General features: G+C 46.5%; 13 non-coding genes and 3 pseudogenes across 13 annotated transcripts; all 16 read left to right on the top strand.

Moving 5' to 3' along the window:
- The first annotated feature begins 5,556 nt into the window (after positions 1 to 5,556).
- On the top strand, positions 5,557 to 5,655 carry LOC139695945 (5S ribosomal RNA; annotated as a pseudogene).
- Positions 5,656 to 6,054: 399 nt separating this feature from the next.
- LOC139695869 (5S ribosomal RNA) lies at positions 6,055 to 6,173 on the top strand. Its single transcript, XR_011702435.1, has one exon. It is a non-coding gene; the product is annotated as a 5S ribosomal RNA (ribosomal RNA).
- A 386-nt stretch (positions 6,174 to 6,559) lies between these two features.
- Positions 6,560 to 6,678, top strand: LOC139695904 (5S ribosomal RNA). Its single transcript, XR_011702468.1, has one exon. It is a non-coding gene; the product is annotated as a 5S ribosomal RNA (ribosomal RNA).
- Positions 6,679 to 7,066: 388 nt separating this feature from the next.
- On the top strand, positions 7,067 to 7,185 carry LOC139695901 (5S ribosomal RNA). The gene has a single exon (XR_011702465.1). It is a non-coding gene; the product is annotated as a 5S ribosomal RNA (ribosomal RNA).
- Positions 7,186 to 7,571: 386 nt separating this feature from the next.
- Positions 7,572 to 7,690, top strand: LOC139695905 (5S ribosomal RNA). The gene has a single exon (XR_011702469.1). It is a non-coding gene; the product is annotated as a 5S ribosomal RNA (ribosomal RNA).
- A 385-nt stretch (positions 7,691 to 8,075) lies between these two features.
- LOC139695935 (5S ribosomal RNA) lies at positions 8,076 to 8,194 on the top strand. Its single transcript, XR_011702498.1, has one exon. It is a non-coding gene; the product is annotated as a 5S ribosomal RNA (ribosomal RNA).
- A 388-nt stretch (positions 8,195 to 8,582) lies between these two features.
- LOC139695906 (5S ribosomal RNA) lies at positions 8,583 to 8,701 on the top strand. Its single transcript, XR_011702470.1, has one exon. It is a non-coding gene; the product is annotated as a 5S ribosomal RNA (ribosomal RNA).
- A 382-nt stretch (positions 8,702 to 9,083) lies between these two features.
- On the top strand, positions 9,084 to 9,202 carry LOC139695907 (5S ribosomal RNA). Its single transcript, XR_011702471.1, has one exon. It is a non-coding gene; the product is annotated as a 5S ribosomal RNA (ribosomal RNA).
- Positions 9,203 to 9,587: 385 nt separating this feature from the next.
- Positions 9,588 to 9,706, top strand: LOC139695956 (5S ribosomal RNA). Its single transcript, XR_011702511.1, has one exon. It is a non-coding gene; the product is annotated as a 5S ribosomal RNA (ribosomal RNA).
- A 389-nt stretch (positions 9,707 to 10,095) lies between these two features.
- On the top strand, positions 10,096 to 10,214 carry LOC139695967 (5S ribosomal RNA). Its single transcript, XR_011702522.1, has one exon. It is a non-coding gene; the product is annotated as a 5S ribosomal RNA (ribosomal RNA).
- Positions 10,215 to 15,863: 5,649 nt separating this feature from the next.
- LOC139695946 (5S ribosomal RNA) lies at positions 15,864 to 15,962 on the top strand (annotated as a pseudogene).
- Positions 15,963 to 16,361: 399 nt separating this feature from the next.
- LOC139695978 (5S ribosomal RNA) lies at positions 16,362 to 16,480 on the top strand. Its single transcript, XR_011702533.1, has one exon. It is a non-coding gene; the product is annotated as a 5S ribosomal RNA (ribosomal RNA).
- A 389-nt stretch (positions 16,481 to 16,869) lies between these two features.
- On the top strand, positions 16,870 to 16,988 carry LOC139695989 (5S ribosomal RNA). Its single transcript, XR_011702544.1, has one exon. It is a non-coding gene; the product is annotated as a 5S ribosomal RNA (ribosomal RNA).
- Positions 16,989 to 17,377: 389 nt separating this feature from the next.
- Positions 17,378 to 17,496, top strand: LOC139695908 (5S ribosomal RNA). Its single transcript, XR_011702472.1, has one exon. It is a non-coding gene; the product is annotated as a 5S ribosomal RNA (ribosomal RNA).
- Positions 17,497 to 18,011: 515 nt separating this feature from the next.
- Positions 18,012 to 18,110, top strand: LOC139695947 (5S ribosomal RNA; annotated as a pseudogene).
- Positions 18,111 to 18,509: 399 nt separating this feature from the next.
- LOC139695909 (5S ribosomal RNA) lies at positions 18,510 to 18,628 on the top strand. The gene has a single exon (XR_011702473.1). It is a non-coding gene; the product is annotated as a 5S ribosomal RNA (ribosomal RNA).
- The last annotated feature ends 163 nt before the right edge of the window (positions 18,629 to 18,791 follow it).

Here is an 18,791-nt window from a genome sequence, read left to right on the forward strand (position 1 = left end):
TCGATCGCCGGGAAACGAGAATTTCGTAAAGCGCTTTGATATATGCGTCAAAGCGTTTTGTGTATGAAAAGTGCTGCTTATTTTGAGTTAGCCCTTATTAGGGCTTGACGTGTGTTATAAAGTCAGCCAATTCGAAATGCCTTACGATAGGAAGGCAACTCTAATAATAAGTCTAAATGACTTAAAAGAAAGTGCTACCGCCCTAGAGGTCCATCGGTTCATCGGTGTCGAGCTCGGGCTTAAGTTGGAAGATTTAGTGGCCATACAATTTGGAATTACAAGAAAATCCATTTATGTGAAACTTATAAACGAAGAATTAGTTGAAAATCTTTTGAGGTCGAAAGGGGGGCCAGTTGACTTCCCATCAGTAGCCGAAAAGCGTGGAACGGCGACGTTGGAGTCAGCGTCTAGCAGGGCAAGCTTTGTTAAGGTGGTGGGGCTCCCCCCAGAAATCCCAAAATTCGAGGTGGAGACGGAATTAGGCAAATATGGAAGAGTGGTATCATACGCGGTAAACAAATGGATAGGCCCTGGGCTATACCCGATCAGCACTGGAACGCGGAATGTGAAAATGTATTTAAAGTCCCCGATTCCGTCATATATCCCGATAGCTGGTCACAGGGCGGTCATACACTACGAGGGACAACAGCAAACGTGCTCGAGATGCGGAAGCACAAACCATCTGCGATTGAATTGCACAATGCCAACCACAATCACGGCGTACGCCGACGCACTGAGGGGGAAAAAGCAAGCGGCAGAAGAGGAGGCGGTGCTGCCGACGAGAATGGAAGAGGACCGAGGAGTGGAGGAGATTCCCTTGGAGCAGGAGGAGGAGGTCAACCCAAGGATGAGGGTAGAGAAACGCAGGGAGAAGGAAGGACCAACCTACCACCCAGGAACGTCGAGCGAGGAAGACGTCGCCGGAAACGACGCTATTGCCGAGGGAGCGGGAAACGGGAGAAAGAGGAGGAAAGGGTCGAACACGAGAGGGCGGGGGAAAAGGATATCGATAGACGTAGCCCGTGGAAAGGAAACGGAGAGATCAACCATCACGAGGGAGGAAAGGTGTGATCCCTGTGCAGATCAGAGTAAGATTCAAGAGGGGAATAATGGGGGAGGAATCAAAATGGCCGTAGCAGTAGAAGAAGAATCAAAAGAAACCGGAGAACCCGATTCAATCGAGGGCGGTGATCGACGGCTTGCGGGGGAAGACAAGAAATTGGTCATGGCGCAAGAGAAGCAAATAGGAAGAAATCTAGACATGGTAACCCCTTTTAGCGACAAGGGTCTCGGGAAAGGGTTATCTGTGACGTTACGCGAAGGGGAGGGCAAACAGCATGAGGAAGAGGCTGAGGAGCGGAGGAGGGAAGAAGACCCGGAGGACAACGCGTCGACCAGCGGTCACCCCTGGAGGGAGGTGGAGGGACGTCGGAAGCGCGGTGGTGGCGAGGATGACAGCGGGAGGAAGTTTGGGCTCGGCGGGGACGAGAGCGAGGACTCCGACGCCAAGGACAACGGGAGCAGCGACACCGGGGACCAGGACGAGGCCCCGAGGAGATCCGGGAGAGGGGGCAAGGCGGAAACGACCGAGCAGAGACAGAAGACGAAGAAGAAGGACAAAGGAAAGAACAGCCTAAGCGTCGGACTCCAGGAGATAGCGGTGAGGTACGCATATATGAAGGAAGCCAAATGGAAAAGGGATGCAAAAAATACAGGGAATGATAAGGGGAAGCAAATGGGAACCCCGAATCCGGAATCCCAATGAATTACACATTGAACCCAAAATTGAGAATAGGCACGCTTAATGTATGTGGGGTTACAAGTAAAAACAGAATAGAAAAAGTATTCGACCTATTTAAAAGAGAAGACCTGGACATCCTACTATTGCAAGAGGTCATGGTGAGTGTACATTGGGAAACGGGCCCGGCGGAGATCTATATAAACAACCAAGAGCGGGAAAGAGGCACTGCGATCATGTTAAAAAGAAACATCACCGGAGAAAAAATGACAATGCTACCATCCGGGAGGGCGATGGCCATGACGATCCTTGGGATAAGGATAATAAATGTGTACGGCCCGGCCGGCACCAGGAAACTTCAGGAGAGGAGGGAATTTTACTCGCGGGACCTCCTGCCCCTGCTGAGCGACTTCCAAGGAATGGCACTGTTAGGGGGTGATTTTAACGCAATCATAGACGAGAAAGATAGCCAAAACAACGATGGAGGAGGAGCAAAATACCCACTGTGTGGTCCCCTAAAATCGATAGTTAAAAACCTCAGAGCCACTGACGCAAACAGATTAACAAGCACAAAAGATAACCTTCCGTACACCATCTACGGCGACAAATGGGCAACAAGGCAGGACCGCTTTTACGCATCCTACGACTTGAAAACCCATATATCCTCCTATGCGGTTCTTCCAGTGGCATGCTCCGACCACTGCGCAGTTATTATATCGGTCGATGGATCCCAAAGCAGGACGAGGCATCAGCCAAGGAAAAAGGAGTGGAGGATGAACGTCGAGCTGCTATATGAGAAAGACACCAGAGCCATACTGAAAGAAAACATCCAGCGATGGGAGGAAAGCTGGAGAGGATTGGATCCAAGCGAAAGGTGGGAAAACTCCAAAGTAAAAATAAGAAACCTTTTCGCACAACTGCACAGGGAGAGAGCCGAAGAAATCAGGGAAACCATGGCTTTTTACAGAGAAGCGCTCGAGGAGAGCCTAAAGACGAGAGAAAGGGAACGGAGCAACTGGGGGGAGATAAAAGAACTAAAAAGGAAAATCTTCGGAATGGAAGAGGAAAGGGCGAAAATATCAACATGGCACAGAAGCAAAATATGTTTGCCAGAAGAACATGCCTCGGTGTATTATCTGGGGAGGAGGTTAAAGGATTGCGCCAACAACTTACTCAAAAACGGCATTTTGAACGAGAACGGAACGAGGTTAAAAGAAGAGAGAGAAATCATAGAGCATGTATGCCACCATTTTGAGACTCTCCTTTCTGGGGAGGACACATCACTCAAGGAAGAGACAGAAAATCTCACGCCACTCCCCCAACTGCCAGTGGAGGTGGCAGAGAGGATGGCGGAAAGAATCACAAGGGAGGAGTGCGAGGATGCTATGAGATGGCTCCCCAAGGGGAGGTCCCCGGGTACCGACGGTATCCCTTTTGAATTCTACGTAGAATTCTGGGAAGAGCTGAAGGATTTAATCATTCCAGCGATAGAGAACATCCTCCAAAATGGCACCCTCACCACGACCCAAAGAGAGGGGAAAATTGTCCTAGTGCCGAAAAGAAAAGAGCCAAGGAGCCTAAATGACTACAGACCCATCACCCTCCTCAACGCCGATTACAAGGTAGTAGCTAAAATCGTTAAAACCAGACTCAACGAAGCCGTGGAAAAGATAATCGGGCCAGACCAACACATAGTAGGAAAGGGGAGGAACATTGTAACGGCGCTGACAACGATCAGAGACGCAATCGCGAGCCACGAGAGCAGGCAGGGCGCGGGCCTTAAACTGGTAGCGGTAGATATTGAGAAGGCTTTCGACAGGGTGAACATAAACCACGTATTGAACACATTAAAGAGGATGGGATTCCCCGAAAAGTTTTTGAATACAATAAAAATGTTCACGAACAACATCACGTCGAAAGTAAAATTGAGCGCGGGGGCCGAAACAAAGTCGTTCCCCGTGAGAAGATCAATCAGACAAGGCTGTCCGCTTTCGATGCTTCTGTTCTCTATATCACTGGAGCCCCTGCTACATAGTCTTCGCAGAAACATTAAAGGAATCCCGGCGGGGAACGGAAAAGTGTCCGCGGTGGCTTATGCGGACGACGTAACGATCTTCGCCCAAGATCAAGCGGAAATTCATGTAATAGGGAAATCATTAAAGGAATATGAGGAGGAAAGCGGGCAAAAAGTAAACATGGAAAAGACAAAGGCCTTGACAATAAAAGACGCCGACTTCACCGCGACCAGTGAATGGAAAGAGGTGACCTCGATGGACATTCTGGGCATTCCATGGAGTAGGACTTCCACGGAGACGACAAACGCAGTATGGGAAAAGGCAACGAGAATGATAAAAGGAACATTAGCGCAATTGAGAGACAGGGACCTAAACATACATCAGAAAGTCCTTGCGATAAACGCATTGTTATTATCCAAGGCATGGTACGCCGCACTGATTTTCCCGTTGCCAGAAAAACATGGGGCTCTATTGACGAAAATAGCAACGCAATACCTTTGGGGAGGGCATTTGCTAAGAGTAGCAAAGAGCCAGGCCTGTCTACCCAAGGGGAAGGGGGGCCTAGGGCTGATCGACGTGCGGGACAAAGCCCTGGCACTCTATGCAAAGACAGTAATAAACATCCTATCCGACGACTGTCAACATTCAAAAGATCTGCTAAAGGCGGCATGGGGTGCACCAGGGCAGGATAGACTGCTGATGAAAACTATCAGGAAAGTTAAGGACTTAGTAGAAAAGATGCCGAGAGGAGTGACAGCCACCACCAAGTGCCTTTACCGACAACTCAGAAGCGACGACAACCACCGAATCAACATCGAAAAGCACATCCTATCGGTAAATTGGAAGAGAGTGTGGAAGAACATCAACGAAATAGCCATGACCCTAAGGACAAAGAGCGTCCTATTCCTATTCGCAAACTATATAGTGACCACCCAGCAAGTGAAACAAAACATGTATCTAACAAGCAGGAACGAATGCGAATACTGTGACAAAGCCGACACACAAGACCACAGGGTGTTCGAATGCACCATCTCAAGGAGGAGGTGGTGCCTAATAAAAAGAACATTTAGAGAATTAAACACCTTTGGAGAAAAGGAGATAGGAAATAGGAATATGATGATTCTGGATTTCAACATCTTTCCCCGCGTGAAAATGGAAACAATGTGCTGGCTGATTGGACAGCACCTTCTTACGGTACACAAGTGGGTTAAAATAGATATAGAAAGTTGGTGGGAACAAGTGAAAAAAGAGAGCAAAAACCTACCGGGCCGATTACAGCCATATTGGAAGAAAGTAGAACAAATGGTAAAAAAAGAAGTCATGAAAGAATAACAAGTTTAAAGAAAATTGGTCTTGGACTCAATGTAAACTGTCATGTATGCAAGGAAATATATTACCGATAACAAGTATGTGAATAAAGGGAATACGTTCAATAAATAAGAGCAGATAATAATGTAAACAATGTATCATTAATGTTTAACTGTGAAAAAAAGACGCAAAGGGGATGTTTAAAAAAAATTTGACTATTTATAATTGGCTTGATTTCATTGTAATCATTTTGTTCCCTATAAAGGATCTTGTATTGTTAATTCAAGTAAGGAAAATGTTCCCTAAGTTATGTGACGGTGAACACTTTCCGAATGCTTATAGTTCATAAGTGGTTCATACTTATATCATCCTTTGTTTAGAATTGTTCAATTGTGAAAATGTTCAATCTGTGGTCTTATGCACGCTTAAGATGGTGCACATGGTGTTAAATAACTATGTCTGTGAATGGAAATACATGCAATAAAAAAAAAAAAAATACCACGCTGAATACACCGGTTCTCGTCCGATCACCGAAGTTAAGCAGCATCGGGCCCGGATAGTACTTGGATGGGTGACCGCCTGGGAACACCGGGTGCCGTTGGCTTTCAATATTTTTTTTCCGAAACGAACGTATTTTGAGGCATTCTCTGATGTTTTTAATTTTTTTCAAATAATTTATTTTGCAATGCCAGACATTGCATGCGTGATTTTGAATTGGTATGTTCCCTTTTGACACCATTCCATTTCATCTAGATGCGACCAGCTCTCTTGGGGCAATGCATTGGTGCTGTAGTAACCCGTATCTCTTCCACATTTATCCAAAGTTCGTTTTGAGATGGCAAATTACCTCCGTCTCCCGCCATCATATAGTATGGTCGTGGACGGCCCGATGTATGCAAGCCGTGGGCAAGAAAATAGACGTCGTGTCGCGTCGTTGCAAGTGTTTGCGGGCTTGATATTGCTAAAATAGTTGACTCGAGAGTGGTGAAATCTGCCAACGGCCATACCACGCTGAATACACCGGTTCTCGTCCGATCACCGAAGTTAAGCAGCATCGGGCCCGGATAGTACTTGGATGGGTGACCGCCTGGGAACACCGGGTGCCGTTGGCTTTCAATATTTTTTTTCCGAAACGAACGTATTTTGAGGCATTCTCTGATGTTTTTAATTTTTTTCAAATAATTTATTTTGCAATGCCAGACATTGCATGCGTGATTTTGAATTGGTATGTTCCCTTTTGACACCATTCCATTTCATCTAGATGCGACCAGCTCTCTTGGGGCAATGCATTGGTGCTGTAGTAACCCGTATCTCTTCCACATTTATCCAAAGTTCGTTTTGAGATGGCAAATTACCTCCGTCTCCCGCCATCATATAGTATGGTCGTGGACGGCCCGATGTATGCAAGCCGTGGGCAAGAAAATAGACGTGTCGCGTCGTTGCAAGTGTTTGCGGGCTTGATATTGCTAAAATAGTTGACTCGAGAGTGGTGAAATCTGCCAACGGCCATACCACGCTGAATACACCGGTTCTCGTCCGATCACCGAAGTTAAGCAGCATCGGGCCCGGATAGTACTTGGATGGGTGACCGCCTGGGAACACCGGGTGCCGTTGGCATTAATATTTTTTTTCCGAAACGAACGTATTTTGAGGCATTCTCTGATGTTTTTAATTTTTTTCAAATAATTTATTTTGCAATGCCAGACATTGCATGCGTGATTTTGAATTGGTATGTTCCCTTTTGACACCATTCCATTTCATCTAGATGCGACCAGCTCTCTTGGGGCAATGCATTGGTGCTGTAGTAACCCGTATCTCTTCCACATTTATCCAAAGTTCGTTTTGAGATGGCAAATTACCTCCGTCTCCCGCCATCATATAGTATGGTCGTGGACGGCCCGATGTATGCAAGCCGTGGGCAAGAAAATAGACGTCGTGTCGCGTCGTTGCAAGTGTTTGCGGGCTTGATATTGCTAAAATAGTTGACTCGAGAGTGGTGGGAATTGCCAACGGCCATACCAAGCTGAATACACCGGTTCTCGTCCGATCACCGAAGTTAAGCAGCATCGGGCCCGGATAGTACTTGGATGGGTGACCGCCTGGGAACACCGGGTGCCGTTGGCTTTCAATATTTTTTTTCCGAAACGAACGTATTTTGAGGCATTCTCTGCTGTTTTTAATTTTTTTCAAATAATTTATTTTGCAATGCCAGACATTGCATGCGTGATTTTGAATTGGTATGTTCCCTTTTGACACCATTCCATTTCATCTAGATGCGACCAGCTCTCTTGGGGCAATGCATTGGTGCTGTAGTAACCCGTATCTCTTCCACATTTATCCAAAGTTCGTTTTGAGATGGCAAATTACCTCCGTCTCCCGCCATCATATAGTATGGTCGTGGACGGCCCGATGTATGCAAGCCGTGGGCAAGAAAATAGACGTGTCGCGTCGTTGCAAGTGTTTGCGGGCTTGATATTGCTAAAATAGTTGACTCGAGAGTGGTGAAATCTGCCAACGGCCATACCACGCTGAATACACCGGTTCTCGTCCGATCACCGAAGTTAAGCAGCATCGGGCCCGGATAGTACTTGGATGGGTGACCGCCTGGGAACACCGGGTGCCGTTGGCATTAATATTTTTTTTCCGAAACGAACGTATTTTGAGGCATTCTCTGCTGTTTTTAATTTTTTTCAAATAATTTTTTTTGCAATGCCAGACATTGCATGCGTGATTTTGAATTGGTATGTTCCCTTTTGACACCATTCCATTTCATCTAGATGCGACCAGCTCTCTTGGGGCAATGCATTGGTGCTGTAGTAACCCGTATCTCTTCCACATTTATCCAAAGTTCGTTTTGAGATGGCAAATTACCTCCGTCTCCCGCCATCATATAGTATGGTCGTGGACGGCCCGATGTATGCAAGCCGTGGGCAAGAAAATAGACGTGTCGCGTCGTTGCAAGTGTTTGCGGGCTTGATATTGCTAAAATAGTTGACTCGAGAGTGGTGAAATCTGCCAACGGCCATACCACGCTGAATACACCGGTTCTCGTCCGATCACCGAAGGTAAGCAGCATCGGGCCCGGATAGTACTTGGATGGGTGACCGCCTGGGAACACCGGGTGCCGTTGGCATTAATATTTTTATTCCGAAACGAACGTATTTTGAGGCATTCTCTGATGTTTTTAATTTTTTTCAAATAATTTATTTTGCAATGCCAGACATTGCATGCGTGATTTTGAATTGGTATGTTCCCTTTTGACACCATTCCATTTCATCTAGATGCGACCAGCTCTCTTGGGGCAATGCATTGGTGCTGTAGTAACCCGTATCTCTTCCACATTTATCCAAAGTTCGTTTTGAGATGGCAAATTACCTCCGTCTCCCGCCATCATATAGTATGGTCGTGGACGGCCCGATGTATGCAAGCCGTGGGCAAGAAAATAGACGTCGTGTCGCGTCGTTGCAAGTGTTTGCGGGCTTGATATTGCTAAAATAGTTGACTCGAGAGTGGTGAAATCTGCCAACGGCCATACCACGCTGAATACACCGGTTCTCGTCCGATCACCGAAGTTAAGCAGCATCGGGCCCGGATAGTACTTGGATGGGTGACCGCCTGGGAACACCGGGTGCCGTTGGCATTAATATTTTTTTTCCGAAACGAACGTATTTTGAGGCATTCTCTGATGTTTTTAATTTTTTTCAAATAATTTATTTTGCAATGCCAGACATTGCATGCGTGATTTTGAATTGGTATGTTCCCTTTTGACACCATTCCATTTCATCTAGATGCGACCAGCTCTCTTGGGGCAATGCATTGGTGCTGTAGTAACCCGTATCTCTTCCACATTTATCCAAAGTTCGTTTTGAGATGGCAAATTACCTCCGTCTCCCGCCATCATATATGGTCGTGGACGGCCCGATGTATGCAAGCCGTGGTCAAGAAAATAGACGTGTCGCGTCGTTGCAAGTGTTTGCGGGCTTGATATTGCTAAAATAGTTGACTCGAGAGTGGTGAAATCTGCCAACGGCCATACCACGCTGAATACACCGGTTCTCGTCCGATCACCGAAGTTAAGCAGCATCGGGCCCGGATAGTACTTGGATGGGTGACCGCCTGGGAACACCGGGTGCCGTTGGCATTAATATTTTTATTCCGAAACGAACGTATTTTGAGGCATTCTCTGATGTTTTTAATTTTTTTCAAATAATTTATTTTGCAATGCCAGACATTGCATGCGTGATTTTGAATTGGTATGTTCCCTTTTGACACCATTCCATTTCATCTAGATGCGACCAGCTCTCTTGGGGCAATGCATTGGTGCTGTAGTAACCCGTATCTCTTCCACATTTATCCAAAGTTCCTTTTGAGATGGCAAATTACCTCCGTCTCCCGCCATCATATAGTATGGTCGTGGACGGCCCGATGTATGCAAGCCGTGGGCAAGAAAATAGACGTGTCGCGTCGTTGCAAGTGTTTGCGGGCTTGATATTGCTAAAATAGTTGACTCGAGAGTGGTGAAATCTGCCAACGGCCATACCACGCTGAATACACCGGTTCTCGTCCGATCACCGAAGTTAAGCAGCATCGGGCCCGGATAGTACTTGGATGGGTGACCGCCTGGGAACACCGGGTGCCGTTGGCTTTCAATATTTTTTTTCCGAAACGAACGTATTTTGAGGCATTCTCTGATGTTTTTAATTTTTTTCAAATAATTTATTTTGCAATGCCAGACATTGCATGCGTGATTTTGAATTGGTATGTTCCCTTTTGACACCATTCCATTTCATCTAGATGCGACCAGCTCTCTTGGGGCAATGCATTGGTGCTGTAGTAACCCGTATCTCTTCCACATTTATCCAAAGTTCGTTTTGAGATGGCAAATTACCTCCGTCTCCCGCCATCATATAGTATGGTCGTGGACGGCCCGATGTATGCAAGCCGTGGGCAAGAAAATAGACGTCGTGTCGCGTCGTTGCAAGTGTTTGCGGGCTTGATATTGCTAAAATAGTTGACTCGAGAGTGGTGGAAATTGCCAACGGCCATACCACGCTGAATACACCGGTTCTCGTCCGATCACCGAAGTTAAGCAGCATCGGGCCCGGATAGTACTTGGATGGGTGACCGCCTGGGAACACCGGGTGCCGTTGGCTTTCAATATTTTTTATGTCCGGTGTGAGCGTTCGAAGAGTGAGGACGTGTCTGTGTTTCGGTTCTGTGTGCGTGCTATCCCCGGCGTTCGAGGCTTCGATCGCCGGGAAACGAGAATTTCGTAAGCGCTTTGATATATGCGTCAAAGCGTTTTGTGTATGAAAAGTGCTGCTTATTTTGAGTTAGCCCTTATTAGGGCTTGACGTGTGTTATAAAGTCAGCCAATTCGAAATGCCTTACGATAGGAAGGCAACTCTAATAATAAGTCTAAATGACTTAAAAGAAATTGCTACCGCCCTAGAGGTCCATCGGTTCATCGGTGTCGAGCTCGGGCTTAAGTTGGAAGATTTAGTGGCCATACAATTTGGAATTACAAGAAAATCCATTTATGTGAAACTTATAAACGAAGAATTAGTTGAAAATCTTTTGAGGTCGAAAGGGGGGCCAGTTGACTTCCCATCAGTAGCCGAAAAGCGTGGAACGGCGACGTTGGAGTCAGCGTCTAGCAGGGCAAGCTTTGTTAAGGTGGTGGGGCTCCCCCCAGAAATCCCAAAATTCGAGGTGGAGACGGAATTAGGCAAATATGGAAGAGTGGTATCATACGCGGTAAACAAATGGATAGGCCCTGGGCTATACCCGATCAGCACTGGAACGCGGAATGTGAAAATGTATTTAAAGTCCCCGATTCCGTCATATATCCCGATAGCTGGTCACAGGGCGGTCATACACTACGAGGGACAACAGCAAACGTGCTCGAGATGCGGAAGCACAAACCATCTGCGATTGAATTGCACAATGCCAACCACAATCACGGCGTACGCCGACGCACTGAGGGGGAAAAAGCAAGCGGCAGAAGAGGAGGCGGTGCTGCCGACGAGAATGGAAGAGGACCGAGGAGTGGAGGAGATTCCCTTGGAGCAGGAGGAGGAGGTCAACCCAAGGATGAGGGTAGAGAAACGCAGGGAGAAGGAAGGACCAACCTACCACCCAGGAACGTCGAGCGAGGAAGACGTCGCCGGAAACGACGCTATTGCCGAGGGAGCGGGAAACGGGAGAAAGAGGAGGAAAGGGTCGAACACGAGAGGGCGGGGGAAAAGGATATCGATAGACGTAGCCCGTGGAAAGGAAACGGAGAGATCAACCATCACGAGGGAGGAAAGGTGTGATCCCTGTGCAGATCAGAGTAAGATTCAAGAGGGGAATAATGGGGGAGGAATCAAAATGGCCGTAGCAGTAGAAGAAGAATCAAAAGAAACCGGAGAACCCGATTCAATCGAGGGCGGTGATCGACGGCTTGCGGGGGAAGACAAGAAATTGGTCATGGCGCAAGAGAAGCAAATAGGAAGAAATCTAGACATGGTAACCCCTTTTAGCGACAAGGGTCTCGGGAAAGGGTTATCTGTGACGTTACGCGAAGGGGAGGGCAAACAGCATGAGGAAGAGGCTGAGGAGCGGAGGAGGGAAGAAGACCCGGAGGACAACGCGTCGACCAGCGGTCACCCCTGGAGGGAGGTGGAGGGACGTCGGAAGCGCGGTGGTGGCGAGGATGACAGCGGGAGGAAGTTTGGGCTCGGCGGGGACGAGAGCGAGGACTCCGACGCCAAGGACAACGGGAGCAGCGACACCGGGGACCAGGACGAGGCCCCGAGGAGATCCGGGAGAGGGGGCAAGGCGGAAACGACCGAGCAGAGACAGAAGACGAAGAAGAAGGACAAAGGAAAGAACAGCCTAAGCGTCGGACTCCAGGAGATAGCGGTGAGGTACGCATATATGAAGGAAGCCAAATGGAAAAGGGATGCAAAAAATACAGGGAATGATAAGGGGAAGCAAATGGGAACCCCGAATCCGGAATCCCAATGAATTACACATTGAACCCAAAATTGAGAATAGGCACGCTTAATGTATGTGGGGTTACAAGTAAAAACAGAATAGAAAAAGTATTCGACCTATTTAAAAGAGAAGACCTGGACATCCTACTATTGCAAGAGGTCATGGTGAGTGTACATTGGGAAACGGGCCCGGCGGAGATCTATATAAACAACCAAGAGCGGGAAAGAGGCACTGCGATCATGTTAAAAAGAAACATCACCGGAGAAAAAATGACAATGCTACCATCCGGGAGGGCGATGGCCATGACGATCCTTGGGATAAGGATAATAAATGTGTACGGCCCGGCCGGCACCAGGAAACTTCAGGAGAGGAGGGAATTTTACTCGCGGGACCTCCTGCCCCTGCTGAGCGACTTCCAAGGAATGGCACTGTTAGGGGGTGATTTTAACGCAATCATAGACGAGAAAGATAGCCAAAACAACGATGGAGGAGGAGCAAAATACCCACTGTGTGGTCCCCTAAAATCGATAGTTAAAAACCTCAGAGCCACTGACGCAAACAGATTAACAAGCACAAAAGATAACCTTCCGTACACCATCTACGGCGACAAATGGGCAACAAGGCAGGACCGCTTTTACGCATCCTACGACTTGAAAACCCATATATCCTCCTATGCGGTTCTTCCAGTGGCATGCTCCGACCACTGCGCAGTTATTATATCGGTCGATGGATCCCAAAGCAGGACGAGGCATCAGCCAAGGAAAAAGGAGTGGAGGATGAACGTCGAGCTGCTATATGAGAAAGACACCAGAGCCATACTGAAAGAAAACATCCAGCGATGGGAGGAAAGCTGGAGAGGATTGGATCCAAGCGAAAGGTGGGAAAACTCCAAAGTAAAAATAAGAAACCTTTTCGCACAACTGCACAGGGAGAGAGCCGAAGAAATCAGGGAAACCATGGCTTTTTACAGAGAAGCGCTCGAGGAGAGCCTAAAGACGAGAGAAAGGGAACGGAGCAACTGGGGGGAGATAAAAGAACTAAAAAGGAAAATCTTCGGAATGGAAGAGGAAAGGGCGAAAATATCAACATGGCACAGAAGCAAAATATGTTTGCCAGAAGAACATGCCTCGGTGTATTATCTGGGGAGGAGGTTAAAGGATTGCGCCAACAACTTACTCAAAAACGGCATTTTGAACGAGAACGGAACGAGGTTAAAAGAAGAGAGAGAAATCATAGAGCATGTATGCCACCATTTTGAGACTCTCCTTTCTGGGGAGGACACATCACTCAAGGAAGAGACAGAAAATCTCACGCCACTCCCCCAACTGCCAGTGGAGGTGGCAGAGAGGATGGCGGAAAGAATCACAAGGGAGGAGTGCGAGGATGCTATGAGATGGCTCCCCAAGGGGAGGTCCCCGGGTACCGACGGTATCCCTTTTGAATTCTACGTAGAATTCTGGGAAGAGCTGAAGGATTTAATCATTCCAGCGATAGAGAACATCCTCCAAAATGGCACCCTCACCACGACCCAAAGAGAGGGGAAAATTGTCCTAGTGCCGAAAAGAAAAGAGCCAAGGAGCCTAAATGACTACAGACCCATCACCCTCCTCAACGCCGATTACAAGGTAGTAGCTAAAATCGTTAAAACCAGACTCAACGAAGCCGTGGAAAAGATAATCGGGCCAGACCAACACATAGTAGGAAAGGGGAGGAACATTGTAACGGCGCTGACAACGATCAGAGACGCAATCGCGAGCCACGAGAGCAGGCAGGGCGCGGGCCTTAAACTGGTAGCGGTAGATATTGAGAAGGCTTTCGACAGGGTGAACATAAACCACGTATTGAACACATTAAAGAGGATGGGATTCCCCGAAAAGTTTTTGAATACAATAAAAATGTTCACGAACAACATCACGTCGAAAGTAAAATTGAGCGCGGGGGCCGAAACAAAGTCGTTCCCCGTGAGAAGATCAATCAGACAAGGCTGTCCGCTTTCGATGCTTCTGTTCTCTATATCACTGGAGCCCCTGCTACATAGTCTTCGCAGAAACATTAAAGGAATCCCGGCGGGGAACGGAAAAGTGTCCGCGGTGGCTTATGCGGACGACGTAACGATCTTCGCCCAAGATCAAGCGGAAATTCATGTAATAGGGAAATCATTAAAGGAATATGAGGAGGAAAGCGGGCAAAAAGTAAACATGGAAAAGACAAAGGCCTTGACAATAAAAGACGCCGACTTCACCGCGACCAGTGAATGGAAAGAGGTGACCTCGATGGACATTCTGGGCATTCCATGGAGTAGGACTTCCACGGAGACGACAAACGCAGTATGGGAAAAGGCAACGAGAATGATAAAAGGAACATTAGCGCAATTGAGAGACAGGGACCTAAACATACATCAGAAAGTCCTTGCGATAAACGCATTGTTATTATCCAAGGCATGGTACGCCGCACTGATTTTCCCGTTGCCAGAAAAACATGGGGCTCTATTGACGAAAATAGCAACGCAATACCTTTGGGGAGGGCATTTGCTAAGAGTAGCAAAGAGCCAGGCCTGTCTACCCAAGGGGAAGGGGGGCCTAGGGCTGATCGACGTGCGGGACAAAGCCCTGGCACTCTATGCAAAGACAGTAATAAACATCCTATCCGACGACTGTCAACATTCAAAAGATCTGCTAAAGGCGGCATGGGGTGCACCAGGGCAGGATAGACTGCTGATGAAAACTATCAGGAAAGTTAAGGACTTAGTAGAAAAGATGCCGAGAGGAGTGACAGCCACCACCAAGTGCCTTTACCGACAACTCAGAAGCGACGACAACCACCGAATCAACATCGAAAAGCACATCCTATCGGTAAATTGGAAGAGAGTGTGGAAGAACATCAACGAAATAGCCATGACCCTAAGGACAAAGAGCGTCCTATTCCTATTCGCAAACTATATAGTGACCACCCAGCAAGTGAAACAAAACATGTATCTAACAAGCAGGAACGAATGCGAATACTGTGACAAAGCCGACACACAAGACCACAGGGTGTTCGAATGCACCATCTCAAGGAGGAGGTGGTGCCTAATAAAAAGAACATTTAGAGAATTAAACACCTTTGGAGAAAAGGAGATAGGAAATAGGAATATGATGATTCTGGATTTCAACATCTTTCCCCGCGTGAAAATGGAAACAATGTGCTGGCTGATTGGACAGCACCTTCTTACGGTACACAAGTGGGTTAAAATAGATATAGAAAGTTGGTGGGAACAAGTGAAAAAAGAGAGCAAAAACCTACCGGGCCGATTACAGCCATATTGGAAGAAAGTAGAACAAATGGTAAAAAAAGAAGTCATGAAAGAATAACAAGTTTAAAGAAAATTGGTCTTGGACTCAATGTAAACTGTCATGTATGCAAGGAAATATATTACCGATAACAAGTATGTGAATAAAGGGAATACGTTCAATAAATAAGAGCAGATAATAATGTAAACAATGTATCATTAATGTTTAACTGTGAAAAAAAGACGCAAAGGGGATGTTTAAAAAAAATTTGACTATTTATAATTGGCTTGATTTCATTGTAATCATTTTGTTCCCTATAAAGGATCTTGTATTGTTAATTCAAGTAAGGAAAATGTTCCCTAAGTTATGTGACGGTGAACACTTTCCGAATGCTTATAGTTCATAAGTGGTTCATACTTATATCATCCTTTGTTTAGAATTGTTCAATTGTGAAAATGTTCAATCTGTGGTCTTATGCACGCTTAAGATGGTGCACATGGTGTTAAATAACTATGTCTGTGAATGGAAATACATGCAATAAAAAAAAAAAAAATACCACGCTGAATACACCGGTTCTCGTCCGATCACCGAAGTTAAGCAGCATCGGGCCCGGATAGTACTTGGATGGGTGACCGCCTGGGAACACCGGGTGCCGTTGGCTTTCAATATTTTTTTTCCGAAACGAACGTATTTTGAGGCATTCTCTGATGTTTTTAATTTTTTTCAAATAATTTATTTTGCAATGCCAGACATTGCATGCGTGATTTTGAATTGGTATGTTCCCTTTTGACACCATTCCATTTCATCTAGATGCGACCAGCTCTCTTGGGGCAATGCATTGGTGCTGTAGTAACCCGTATCTCTTCCACATTTATCCAAAGTTCGTTTTGAGATGGCAAATTACCTCCGTCTCCCGCCATCATATAGTATGGTCGTGGACGGCCCGATGTATGCAAGCCGTGGGCAAGAAAATAGACGTCGTGTCGCGTCGTTGCAAGTGTTTGCGGGCTTGATATTGCTAAAATAGTTGACTCGAGAGTGGTGGAAATTGCCAACGGCCATACCACGCTGAATACACCGGTTCTCGTCCGATCACCGAAGTTAAGCAGCATCGGGCCCGGATAGTACTTGGATGGGTGACCGCCTGGGAACACCGGGTGCCGTTGGCTTTCAATATTTTTTTTCCGAAACGAACGTATTTTGAGGCATTCTCTGATGTTTTTAATTTTTTTCAAATAATTTATTTTGCAATGCCAGACATTGCATGCGTGATTTTGAATTGGTATGTTCCCTTTTGACACCATTCCATTTCATCTAGATGCGACCAGCTCTCTTGGGGCAATGCATTGGTGCTGTAGTAACCCGTATCTCTTCCACATTTATCCAAAGTTCGTTTTGAGATGGCAAATTACCTCCGTCTCCCGCCATCATATAGTATGGTCGTGGACGGCCCGATGTATGCAAGCCGTGGGCAAGAAAATAGACGTCGTGTCGCGTCGTTGCAAGTGTTTGCGGGCTTGATATTGCTAAAATAGTTGACTCGAGAGTGGTGAAATCTGCCAACGGCCATACCACGCTGAATACACCGGTTCTCGTCCGATCACCGAAGTTAAGCAGCATCGGGCCCGGATAGTACTTGGATGGGTGACCGCCTGGGAACACCGGGTGCCGTTGGCTTTCAATATTTTTTTTCCGAAACGAACGTATTTTGAGGCATTCTCTGATGTTTTTAATTTTTTTCAAATAATTTATTTTGCAATGCCAGACATTGCATGCGTGATTTTGAATTGGTATGTTCCCTTTTGACACCATTCCATTTCATCTAGATGCGACCAGCTCTCTTGGGGCAATGCATTGGTGCTGTAGTAACCCGTATCTCTTCCACATTTATCCAAAGTTCGTTTTGAGATGGCAAATTACCTCCGTCTCCCGCCATCATATAGTATGGTCGTGGACGGCCCGATGTATGCAAGCCGTGGGCAAGAAAATAGACGTCGTGTCGCGTCGTTGCAAGTGTTTGCGGGCTTGATATTGCTAAAATAGTTGACTCGAGAGTGGTGGAAATTGCCAACGGCCATACCACGCTGAATACACCGGTTCTCGTCCGATCACCGAAGTTAAGCAGCATCGGGCCCGGATAGTACTTGGATGGGTGACCGCCTGGGAACACCGGGTGCCGTTGGCATTAATATTTTTTTTCCGAAACGAACGTATTTTGAGGCATTCTCTGATGTTTTTAATTTTTTTCAAATAATTTATTTTGCAATGCCAGACATTGCATGCGTGATTTTGAATTGGTATGTTCCCTTTTGACACCATTCCATTTCATCTAGATGCGACCAGCTCTCTTGGGGCAATGCATTGGTGCTGTAGTAACCCGTATCTCTTCCACATTTATCCAAAGTTCGTTTTGAGATGGCAAATTACCTCCGTCTCCCGCCATCATATAGTATGGTCGTGGACGGCCCGATGTATGCAAGCCGTGGGCAAGAAAATAGACGTCGTGTCGCGTCGTTGCAAGTGTTTGCGGGCTTGATATTGCTAAAATAGTTGACTCGAGAGTGGTGGGAATTGCCAACGGCCAATTGTTCAATTGTGAAAATGTTCAATCTGTGGTCTTATGCACGCTTAAGATGGTGCACATGGTGTTAAATAACTATGTCTGTGAATGGAAATACATGCAATAAAAAAAAAAAAAAAATACCACGCTGAATACACCGGTTCTCGTCCGATCACCGAAGTTAAGCAGCATCGGGCCCGGATAGTACTTGGATGGGTGACCGCCTGGGAACACCGGGTGCCGTTGGCTTTCAATATTTTTTTTCCGAAACGAACGTATTTTGAGGCATTCTCTGATGTTTTTAATTTTTTTCAAATAATTTATTTTGCAATGCCAGACATTGCATGCGTGATTTTGAATTGGTATGTTCCCTTTTGACACCATTCCATTTCATCTAGATGCGACCAGCTCTCTTGGGGCAATGCATTGGTGCTGTAGTAATCCGTATCTCTTCCACATTTATCCAAAGTTCGTTTTGAGATGGCAAATTACCTCCGTCTCCCGCCATCATATAGTATGGTCGTGGACGGCCCGATGTATGCAAGCCGTGGGCAAGAAAATAGACGTCGTGTCGCGTCGTTGCAAGTGTTTGCGGGCTTGATATTGCTAAAATAGTTGACTCGAGAGTGGTGGAAATTGCCAACGGCCATACCACGCTGAATACACCGGTTCTCGTCCGATCACCGAAGTTAAGCAGCATCGGGCCCGGATAGTACTTGGATGGGTGACCGCCTGGGAACACCGGGTGCCGTTGGCATTAATATTTTTTTTCCGAAACGAACGTATTTTGAGGCATTCTCTGATGTTTTTAATTTTTTTCAAATAATTTATTTTGCAATGCCAGACATTGCATGCGTGATTTTGAATTGGTATGTTCCCTTTTGACACCATTCCATTTCATCTAGATGCGACCAGCTCTC

The sequence above is a fragment of the Hetaerina americana genome, unplaced genomic scaffold, assembly GCF_022747635.1.
Source record: "Hetaerina americana unplaced genomic scaffold, ioHetAmer1.1.p SCAF_649, whole genome shotgun sequence".
NCBI lineage: Eukaryota > Metazoa > Arthropoda > Insecta > Odonata > Calopterygidae > Hetaerina > Hetaerina americana.